Source organism: Phascolarctos cinereus, unplaced genomic scaffold (genome assembly GCF_003287225.1).
Source record: "Phascolarctos cinereus isolate Bilbo 61053 unplaced genomic scaffold, phaCin_HiC Scaffold_5;HRSCAF=322, whole genome shotgun sequence".
Lineage (NCBI taxonomy): Eukaryota > Metazoa > Chordata > Mammalia > Diprotodontia > Phascolarctidae > Phascolarctos > Phascolarctos cinereus.
Genome location: NW_027555958.1, coordinates 365,653,465 through 365,663,961, shown reverse-complemented (window position 1 = coordinate 365,663,961; position 10,497 = coordinate 365,653,465). Strand labels below are relative to the sequence as shown.

The 10,497-nt window shown below is 37.5% G+C and overlaps 1 pseudogene; it reads right to left on the bottom strand.

The window, feature by feature from the left end:
- Positions 1 to 1,800: 1,800 nt before the first annotated feature.
- Positions 1,801 to 10,497, bottom strand: part of LOC110222710 (charged multivesicular body protein 6 pseudogene) — a 138,148-nt pseudogene continuing 129,451 nt past the window's right edge.

Here is a 10,497-nt window from a genome sequence, read left to right as displayed (position 1 = left end):
TATTGTCTAGACTAGAATATGCAGTTGGATGGCCAACCTAAAGAGCTGGTCCATCAGTACAGATATATTGGATAGACACTGAGTATGAACAATGACCTGAGCTCACAGTTGAATAGGAAGAGGAAAGTAGGATGGATGGTCTCTGGAAAACTGTACAATGCTTTTAATTATCCTAAACTTTTCCTGAAAACAAAGACCCGTCATTATATAGTCAATATCTTGGGATTTAAGCTCAGATCTCCCAAGTACAAATCCCATACCCTATTCACCATATCATAATCTTGCTATATTAAATGAATAACAGTTTACCGAGGTTTGTGTAATCACAATCTCATACTCTCCTAAAAATGGTTCCTGCTGACAATTCCTTCCCTTCTCCCCCTCCCCCACCTATAGATTTTAAATGTTCTAGGGTTTTGACTTTTTTGACAACTTCCTCCTACTCCGGCCCCTTCCCCCTTTCCTTTTATCTCATTTGGTATCCTTGGGTGGTACAGAGAGGATTTTCTGGAGATCATTGACTTTTAAAAAATTTTACTGTATATTTGCACATCAATTTTTGGCAAGGAGGTTCTTAATAAACATAATTTTTTAGCTTATGAAGTCTTACATGAGGGTGAATAACTGAAAACTTGGCCTACATTTTTGCAAGATTACTGACTACTCTACCATATTGTTGGGGCTGTTACCTCAAATGTCTAGAGCAGTGTTCTAGTGAGGCTAAGGGGTTATTTCACACAGAAGAAAGTTTTGATTAATGGTCACATACGTCCCTTAGTGTCAGCCAGCTGTCCTGCAAATGTGCTGTTTATCACAAATCCATCATCACTGCTGGGAAAACAAGTCAGAGTGTATGTCCTACTGTGAAATTAGTGGTTGATGCCCTAGAGGCACTAGTGCTGCATCAGGGGATTTGGACATTTCTCAGATATATACAGTTTCTCTGGAAACCTCTGTAAGATATGTGTCAGGGACACAATACATAGTGTTGTGCTTTGGCTCGGAAGTTAGGGAGGAAAAGAAATGGTATACACGCACAATGCTTGTAGTCCTGCTTCTGAAATGGGAAGCCAGGGGCCATTCTGCTACTTCTGGGGGAGCTGTTGTAGGGATCCGGAATGTAGCTCATGGAGAGATCATTAGAATAGAAGAGACCACAGAAGTAGAGAATTAAGCACAGGAAGGAGCTTAAAGATAATCTAGTATACAGCTTCAAGTTATAGGTTTTGCTTTATTTCTTTATTTTTACCTTGGAAGTTTTCAAAGTTGTCATTTTATCCAGTGAGGAGAGAAAGACAGTACTATGAAAGTCAATTCAGCCTTTAGATTGCCAGGAAAAAAATGCTCTAGAAAATAAAAAAAATTCTTGACATGAGGGTAATAAATGAGGTTCCCCTATCTACTTAATTTCTTTTTTGCTCAGCCTTGGTCCTTTCAGGAGAATCCTGGGTCATACTCATTCTTGGAATTGACTGAGACCCACTGGGTCATGGTTCCTTAAGAATTTCCTTGAAGGTGGAGTAGGGAGGAGAGGAATGAGAAAGAAATAAGTATTTATAAAACACCTACTTTATGCCAGGTGTTTTATAAATATTATTTCATTTGATCCTCTCAATAACCCTGGAATGCGAGTGCTATTATTATCCCTATTTTACAGTTGAATAAACTGAGGTAGATAGAATTAAATGACTCATCCAGGGTCCTATAGCTAGGACATGTCTAAGGCCACATTTGAATTCAGGTCTTCCTGACTCCAGCTCTGGAGTCCACTGTGCCATGTAGCTGCCTTCAGTTCTGCCATCAGTTCTGGCTGTTTTGATATTGTTTTGATTGGGGCATTTTCTTAGAGTGTAGTTCTGAAGGAACCTCTGGGACCTCTATTAGTTCCTGAGTTATTGCATGTAGTTCTTCTAACATAGCATCTTCATCTTTATGAGTAAAGCTGCCAGGAAGAGCTCATCTATTTGCTTTTGTTATTTCCCTAGAATCACAAGTTTCATATATTATCCTCTCCACTTCTTCAGTGGATATGATCTGATGCATTTTTTTTTCAGACAGTTATCTCCAGACTTCAGGCCTTCAGCCACTTTCATTTCAATCTGGGTATACTCAGTATTCTGAACCACAGTTTCTAGGTTGGGGATTTGATATTCTATTTCATCCAAGAATTGTTCCTGGCAACATTTACTCTTAAGGTAATTACTTTGACCTTTCTACCCCAGAGGAGCTGTCTGGAAATTTCCTTTTTCCTTTTTAATTATTGAGTGATTCTTTTCTGATGTTGCTTCAGTTTAATCTGTTTTTCCAACTGAGGTATGGCTTTGTCTGGCTCTGTGATCCTTCTCTGTTTCTTGTAGCTTAACTAGTTACCCATGGTGACCATGGTGCTCTTTCTTGCCCAGTCTGGCCCAGTCCAGTCTACTTCCTAGCCCTGGCTGCCATTATCTGTCCAGCTCTGCTTTGGAGACCAAGACTTTTACTTTAAAGTTAAGGAAATAGAGACACTGAGAGTTCAAATAATTTGTCGAAAGGTCCATTAGCTTAAGAACGACTTTTTTATTTGTTTGTTTAGTCATGGTTTTCAGCATGCCCAAATGATTCCTAAATTATTTCTCCTTGACTTGTTTTCAAGGTCAGTTGGTTTTAATAGTAGATAACTCAAACGTTCTTCTAATTTTTTATTTAAAATTTGTGTTCTAATATTTCTTGTTATATCATTGAATCATGGGGTTCTATTCACTCCATTTTCTTTTTTGGTGACCCCAAGTACATGGGTCATGTTTTCTATCTTTGTTCCAGGTCATTTATGTGTTTTCTACTTTTTTTTCTTCAAGAGCTCTGATTTCATCTTTTTATCTTTTGCTTCATTTCTTCTATACATTTTTTGAATTCCTGTGGATAAGCCATTCTTCCCCCCCTCCCCCTTGAGGTCCTGTGTGTACTTAACAAAGAGTTAGTATCTTCTGGGGTACCTCTTGGGTGTCTCTTAACATACAGTATTTCTTAATTGTATTCAGTGCTTTCCTCCATTTATTTTTGTCTCTAGCCTCAGTTACTGGATTGGGACTTTGTGGGAGGACCTTGTTCTGCCCCCATTCCCACTCTGGGATGGGGTTTCTGAGACTTAGTCTGGTACCCTTTGTAGTATGGATGCTATTGACATTTCTCTGGTAGAGTTCTGGATGAGATAGTTTATTCCTGGTCTTGTTTACTCCCCACTTTTTTTTTTTAATATTTTAAAAAAATTTATTTTTAATTTATAGAATAAAATAAGCATTTTCTTAACATAGTACTATAAAAAGATGACTATACATGAAACTGTAAATCTATTATGCATAATTTGTTCTTCCTTTTAAATATACAACAAAAATATTATGTAAATTTTTTTCTTCCCTGCCCCCCAGATGACTACCATTAGACACAAAAAGGTGTGTGTATACATGTATATATATATATATATATATATATATATATATATATACATACACACACACACATACACATAGATATAAATATGTATGTAAAATTAGTCTAAACATACTTTTATTTATCAGTTCTTTCTCCGGATGCAGATAGCATCTTTCTTTAAATGTTCTTTATAGTTAATTTGGGTATTTATAATAGACAAAATAACTTATTTGCTCAAAGTCATTCTTAAAACAATATTGCTATTACTGTATGCAATGTTCTCTTGGTTCTGCTCATTTCACTTTTCATAATTTCATGGAAGTCTTTCCATGCTTTTCTAAAATCATTGAGCTCATCATTTCTTATAGCACAGTAGTATCCATCAAAATCATATACCACAACTTATTCAGCCATTCCCCCAACTGATGGGCATCCCTGCAATTTCTAGTTCTTTGCCCACTTTTACAAAACTTTCCTGATGCAGAGATTTAGAGTTCTGTGTTTGTCTTTTGGTAGCTCAGGGTTTGCTGGCCTCAGCTCTATCTCCATCTCTTTGGGCAAACATCAACCAAGAGTGGTTTTTTCCCCCACCTGCTGAGCCCATGAAAGGCTCTGAGCAGATATCAGAGATTGAGTTGGATTCAGGTCTCCTGCAGGGCCTCAGGAAACCTCTGACTCATCTCCTTGATCCCCTCTTGCAGTCCCCAAATACCTAACGTCATACTGATTTTAGCCCTTCTAGAGAGGCTCCTGGAATGAACTTCTTAGGCACTGAACCTTTTCTATCTTCCTGGATGGAAGCTGGAAGTTGTATTTATTCTCTACTGCAGTACAAATATAATACTGAAGACTGATCTAGGGTCATATCTCCTGGAGGGCCCCGAGTTATGCATGTACTGCATGGGTACTTCTATTTTTCTCTTATTTTGTCCCCTGCTGCAGCTTCAAGAGTCCAGGGATAAGATTTTATTGTTCTCAGGCCTCATTTAACAGAGATCATGCAGTTTTCAGGCATTTGTGGTCCCTCCTTCCCACCCCCCTCACTTCACAGCATCTTCTGGCTTCTGGGCATCTTCATGTGTGGTTCTTCACAGGATGTCTTTATTCTGTAGCTTACTGTGTTTCCCTTTGGTTTTATTATTCAATGATTTACTTTTTTTTTTTTTGCTAGGGAATTTCTTATTGGAGTTAGGCTTAGCTGCAGGCTTTCATTTCACCATCTTTACTAAAAATCCCATTTCTCCAGTTTTAAGGATCAAACCAAGTTGAGCAATTATTAGCTGTTTTGCTTTTGGTAGAGAAAAAAACTCTGGTGCATGTCTGGAAAAGTCCCATATCGCTTACTATATTATGCCTCCATGTTGGACATATTTATTTCCTAAGATGCTCATTTATTTTCCCTTTTCATCCAGGTGGTATGTAGTATAGTCCAGTGATGTTATCACTTCTATGTGAGTATGTATAGAATTGGTCTATCTCCCTTGCAGCCTATTTGATATAATCACAGAAAATAAGAGGGCAGATAATAGAGATAATGAGGTGTTAATGTGTTAAATCAATTGTAAAGACATGTCTGTGTCCTCTTAACCCTTTACCAAGTGTGAAGAAGTTTTCCAGATGGAATTGGAAGGGCAGCTTGACATTGGCTGGTCAAAAATGAGTAAGCCCCTGTCAGCCTTTACAAACATAGTTTTGCCAGCTCTGGAAGCAGTTCAGACAATTGCAAGGAACCCAACTTCCAAAGAAAATGTGGAGAGATGGAGGAGGAAAGGTTGTAAGAAACTTCATGAAACTAGTCTAGCAGAAGTTTGGATGGAGGCAGCCGCTACGATGAGCAAGCAATAGGACTCTCAGAGTAAGGCTGTATGGCCTGAGCAGGCATGTGAAGTGTTGGGATAGATGCTATGTCACTGTAATTAATTCTCTCTCTCCCACTGCAGATCCCTTGATTTTCTTTATCCTCTTGGAAACCTAAATAAAACCTTGTACTCTAGAAAAATAGGTTTCTGAAAATTTTGTTTACCCTTCTTTGTCCTAAATCTTTTTTCTGTCTTTTAGATTGGAAGTTGCAATAAAGAATCTTAACCCCAGACATTTCCTAATTTGAGTGTATTTATTGGAAGTGCAGCTGGGAAGAGGTGTTTGAAGGATATTTCCTGGGAGAAAAAAAAGAGAGATTTAAAATGGTGGTGTTTTTGCCAGATTGCCCTTTTTGGCTGGGGGGCTGAAAAAAAAAAGAGCTTAAATAAAAGAGAGATAATCATATGTTTATTTTTCATAACTTCTCAGAGTAGAGAGACAATGTTCATATCAGCAAACCCATATAGGCAATGAGGAGTGAAAATGGATGGCTAAACAATGCTACTTGACATCCCACAGTGGATCTCCTCACATGAATGTGTCTTTTCGATGTATAATGTTATTCCACTTCCCGTTGACCTATTCTGTTTCTTTTGCATAAGTTATACCTTTCCAGAATCATCTTCCAGTCAAGGCTCTCAGCCCACTAAGACTGTAATATCCAAGAGGCCGAAATTGCCTTCTTGCGTTAGGATCTTTTGCTTATTACTCCTGCTTTGTGCATTTTTAACCTTTGTTAGTTAAGGGATTCTGTTAAATAAAAGGTGCTATGATAAAAAGTAATGATGCAATTTCCCTAATAATACTCTCTCTCTCTTCCTATCTCTCTCTCTCTGACTCTGTCTCTCTCTCATTCCTCCCCCCCCCCCACCCAGGGTTACAATTGTTAGAGTGGCAGCTCTTTATACTGGCTTATATAAGAATTCAGCTCAGATACATGGGAACTTTACTAACCTTTACTAACCTGCTACCAACATTTCATCACCACAACTGTCATGGCTTTCATGACATGGGAAAGCCACCCAGGAAAATGGAGCATTGGAACCACACCTCCATGTCCTCCCATGAAAAGGTCACACCTTATTCTCATTTCTCCCAACACAGACTTCTCTACTTACTACCTAAAATATAATGGACCAGACTAAACTCTAGTATAGAGTTTCAGACTTTGTCTACTTTTATCTACTTTCTGTAGGCAGTCTAAAAGTGGGAGAGATGCTGGGGTACTCATTAGGTCTATTGGCTGAAGCTACTTCCTTCCTGCTGTTATAGCTCAATTGTCTTCCCTTTGGTTGATCTGATGGGACTAATCAATAATTAAAACCACCACATGCAGGACAAAACTGACTTTGTGGACGGTTAGAAAAGATGCCAAGGCTTTCAACCCCAGCTAGGTCTATAACAGGCTCTGCTCCTTTTTTTGAGACTGTGAGTCAAGTTTCTTATGAGTGACACCTGTTGTAATCATTATGTGAATCAGCATGCTACTTTAATTCTATATTGAGACTGTTGGACTTAAGTACTTAAACATTTCTTCTTCTTCTTCTTCACCTCTTGTTATGAGTTTTGGAAGTGATATAAGCCCTAGATCGCCAGACAGGTAGGTCAGTTGATACCACTCAACTACCTAGAGGAAACTTTATTATGACATCATTTATAAATTGGGGAAGGGGTTTCATGTTTCATTGGCTATTCTGAAATTTCCTCCAGCAGTTCTGAATCAATAGGATGTCATAAGACCTAGTTTGTTTTGCCTTTTGTTTTTATCTGACAGTCATTTCTGGATATTCTGTTTTCCTTCCCACTGATCACCTCCCCACCCCCAAAGTCCCACTTCATTGAATTCTTCTTTGGAACAGAGAACAACTAATCAAAACCACCTGATATCCACTACTGACCTTTCCCCCCCCAAGGATAGAAGTGATGGCAAAGAGGGAAGTTTATATTCTAAAGACATGCACATTGATACATATGTGAAAAATATTGTAAATCAAATACGAAGAGGTGGAGGTGGCAGGGGAGAGTGAGACAAGTGTAGGGGACAGCCACTACAAAGGCCCCTAGACTGAGTGTGAGGAGTAGTAAAAAGGCCAGTGCAGATGAACAGTACAGAATACAGAAGAGAGTAATGTGTGAATAGATAGGAAAAGTGGGAAGGGGCCAGATTGTGAAGTCTTTTGAATTCTAAGTTAAACAGTTTATATTTGAATTCTAAGTTAAACAGTTTATATTTGATTCTAGAGGCAATAGAGAGATCGTAGCACAATATTAGCACTCAAGACATCTCCAAGGATACACAGAATACAAATGTACAGGGAAAAAAATCACCCAGGAAAGCCGACCATCAGAGCTACACCATGATGCCCTGCCATGAAGAGATCACACCTTGTTCTCTTTCTTTTCAACATGCACACCTTCCTCTTACCTAAAATAAAATGGATGAGCCTAAACTTCAGCACAGAGAGTCGCCCTTTCTCTACTTTTGTCTACTTTCTGTAAATAGTCTTACAGTTGGGGAGATGCTAGTGTACTCGTTAGGTCTATTGTCAAGTAGAGATAGTCTCTGTAAAACACTTAGCACAATGTCTGGTACGGAATAGGTTCTTAAAAATGCTTCTTTCTTCACTCACTCCCTCTATCTCCCTTCTTCCTTGGCAGCAGCTACTACCTTCCTGTTCCCGTAAGCTCAAGTACCTTCCCTTTGGTTGATCTGACAGGACTGCTCAACAATTAAAGTTTAGTTTTATCTTGGGAGATTTTAGCCTAAATACTACCCACAGCAGACTAAGAAGGACAGAGTCGACTCCAGGGGTAATCAAATCAAGCAGACGCCTAGGTCATAATATGCAGGGTGACAACATAAATTTTTTTTAGTGACTTATTTTATAAATATGAATTTAAAAAGTTTTAACTGTAGCCTTTCCCCCCCAGCTATTTCCTTTTAATTTCCCTCCATTCTGCACAGAACCCTTTTTGGTAACAAAGAAAAACATTTAAATAAAAGCAACCAAAATATAGACTTTGTCAGTGTATACCACATTCTTTATCTGTGGTCCCCATGTTGCTACTTTGAGGATAAAGTTGTGTTTCCTTATCAGCTCTCTAGTACCAAGATCGTTCATCATAATTAATCAGATTCTACTGAATGTAATTACTACCACCTATGTTATTATACACATTGGGTAGATTGTTGTCTTGCTTCTGCTTTCTTTATTCTTTACCACTTGGTACAAGTCTTCCCATGTTTCTCTGCATTTCTCATACCCTTAGTATCATGTAGCATGGCAATATTCCATCATATTCACATTCCACAGCATGTTCAGCATTCCCAACTATGGGCACCCATTTTGTTTCCAGTTTTTTTTTTTGCTAGCATAAAAAAATACACATATTTTTAATACCATAAAATTCCACTCGTCATCACATCTAGGCACTTATTTTGTGTTAAATCAAATTACATGTGCTACGGCTTGAAGCGTTCATGGAGAGCATCATTTTCTGACCTTAGCTGGAGAACTCAGATGTCTTTCCACTGCTCTGCTGAGAGGAACCTTGTCAAAATAACCTTAAAGTCAGGCCTGACGGGTCCATAGGGAAAATGGTGAGGTAACTACAGAATTCAACGATGAAACAGAAGCTGTTAAAATGGCAAATGCTGTTCAATCTTATTAGCATTATGGACTTCTCTGCAGAAAATGGCTTCTACTAAGGAAAGCAAATAACACCCTTAGTAAGCTTCTACTTTATTGTTTTCTTCCCTACCCCTAATCTCTACTACTCATTCACAGTGGAAATCTCTTAAAAATCAACTAGTGAAAGCTTAGCAATAGGTATTTTTCATTAGAAATGTACTAATGTTTAGAAAGTATGTTAATTCACTTCTCTGCTAGTGCCCAGTGGCATTGAATTCCTTTTTGACTAAATTCTGTTGATTTTTAATTTTAATGTCATAATCAAGTGATTTGTCATGTTTTATCAAAATTACATCAGAATCACCTTCCCTTTGTTTTACCAGTAGCTGTTCTCATCGCTTGTTTTCATGTTTTAAATAATTTAATTTGCAGCTTCTGAGAAATCTTTAGAAATTTGTATACTGTGAAAATAAGGTTGCAAGTCACTTAATTGGGAAAGCTGTGTTACATGGAACATACTTTTAAAAAAAATTAAACAAAAATTAGAACTTTCTGGGAAAGAGAAATATAGTTAGTAAATACTGGTCTGAGAGACCTACTAGGAAACAGCTTAGACGTTTTTTTCCCCTGAGATTCAATGAATAACTTGTTAAATAATAAAAATATTAATTGGATAAAATACTTGCAAGGGACATGACACCGTAGTATGAAAAATAAAAATAGTAAAAGAAAGGACATGCAAATAAACTTAAGACCAAAAAATAGGAAGTAGATGGAGGAAAGGATATTAACACTCAATACAAGAATTTTACATAGAAATTTAGCTGATGTATATCAATTAGTATAGTAAGATAGGTCAAAAGAAGCTAAAAAATGCTTCAATTACTCAATCTGTCTGTCACAAAGAAAAATTTGACATCCACAGGCAACACTGGTTTATAATATAGCTTATTTGTAAAATCTTATAGATAGCAGAAGGTTATAAGTATCATTGTCACATAAAAGTCAACAAGCATTTAGTCAGGCACTGTGCTAAGCATTTGTAACACAAAGAAAGGCAAAAGACAAACCTTGTTTTCAAGGTGCTTATAGTCTAAAGGAGGAGACAACACGCAAACAACTATGTATAAACAGGAGATATGTGTTATATAAACATATATATACACACACATATATACATATAAATACAAACACATGTGTACATATATAATTTTTCTATATATGATAAAATGGAGATAATCTCCAAGGGAAGACACTATAGTTAAAGAAGACTGGGAAAGTCTTTTTGAAGAAGGTAGACTTTAGTTTAGACTTGAAGGAAGTCAGGGAAGAGTGATAAGCAGTTAACAAAAGAAATAAGTTAAGAGAAAGCCATTCCAAGGGCTTTAAAAAAGAAGCCAGCATGAGAGGAGCTTGCAATCTCCATCATGTCTCTATCCCCAGCTTGCTACACTAGAGGCTTTGGGGAATTTTGGCTTTGGGTGAGATCTGGGACTCTCTTTTGGTTGAGTTGACTTACCTCCCTTCCCATAGGAAAGCTCTTTCTCTCTCATATGTATACATTCTCTGATTTCTGCTTTACTATTGACTCAGAAAA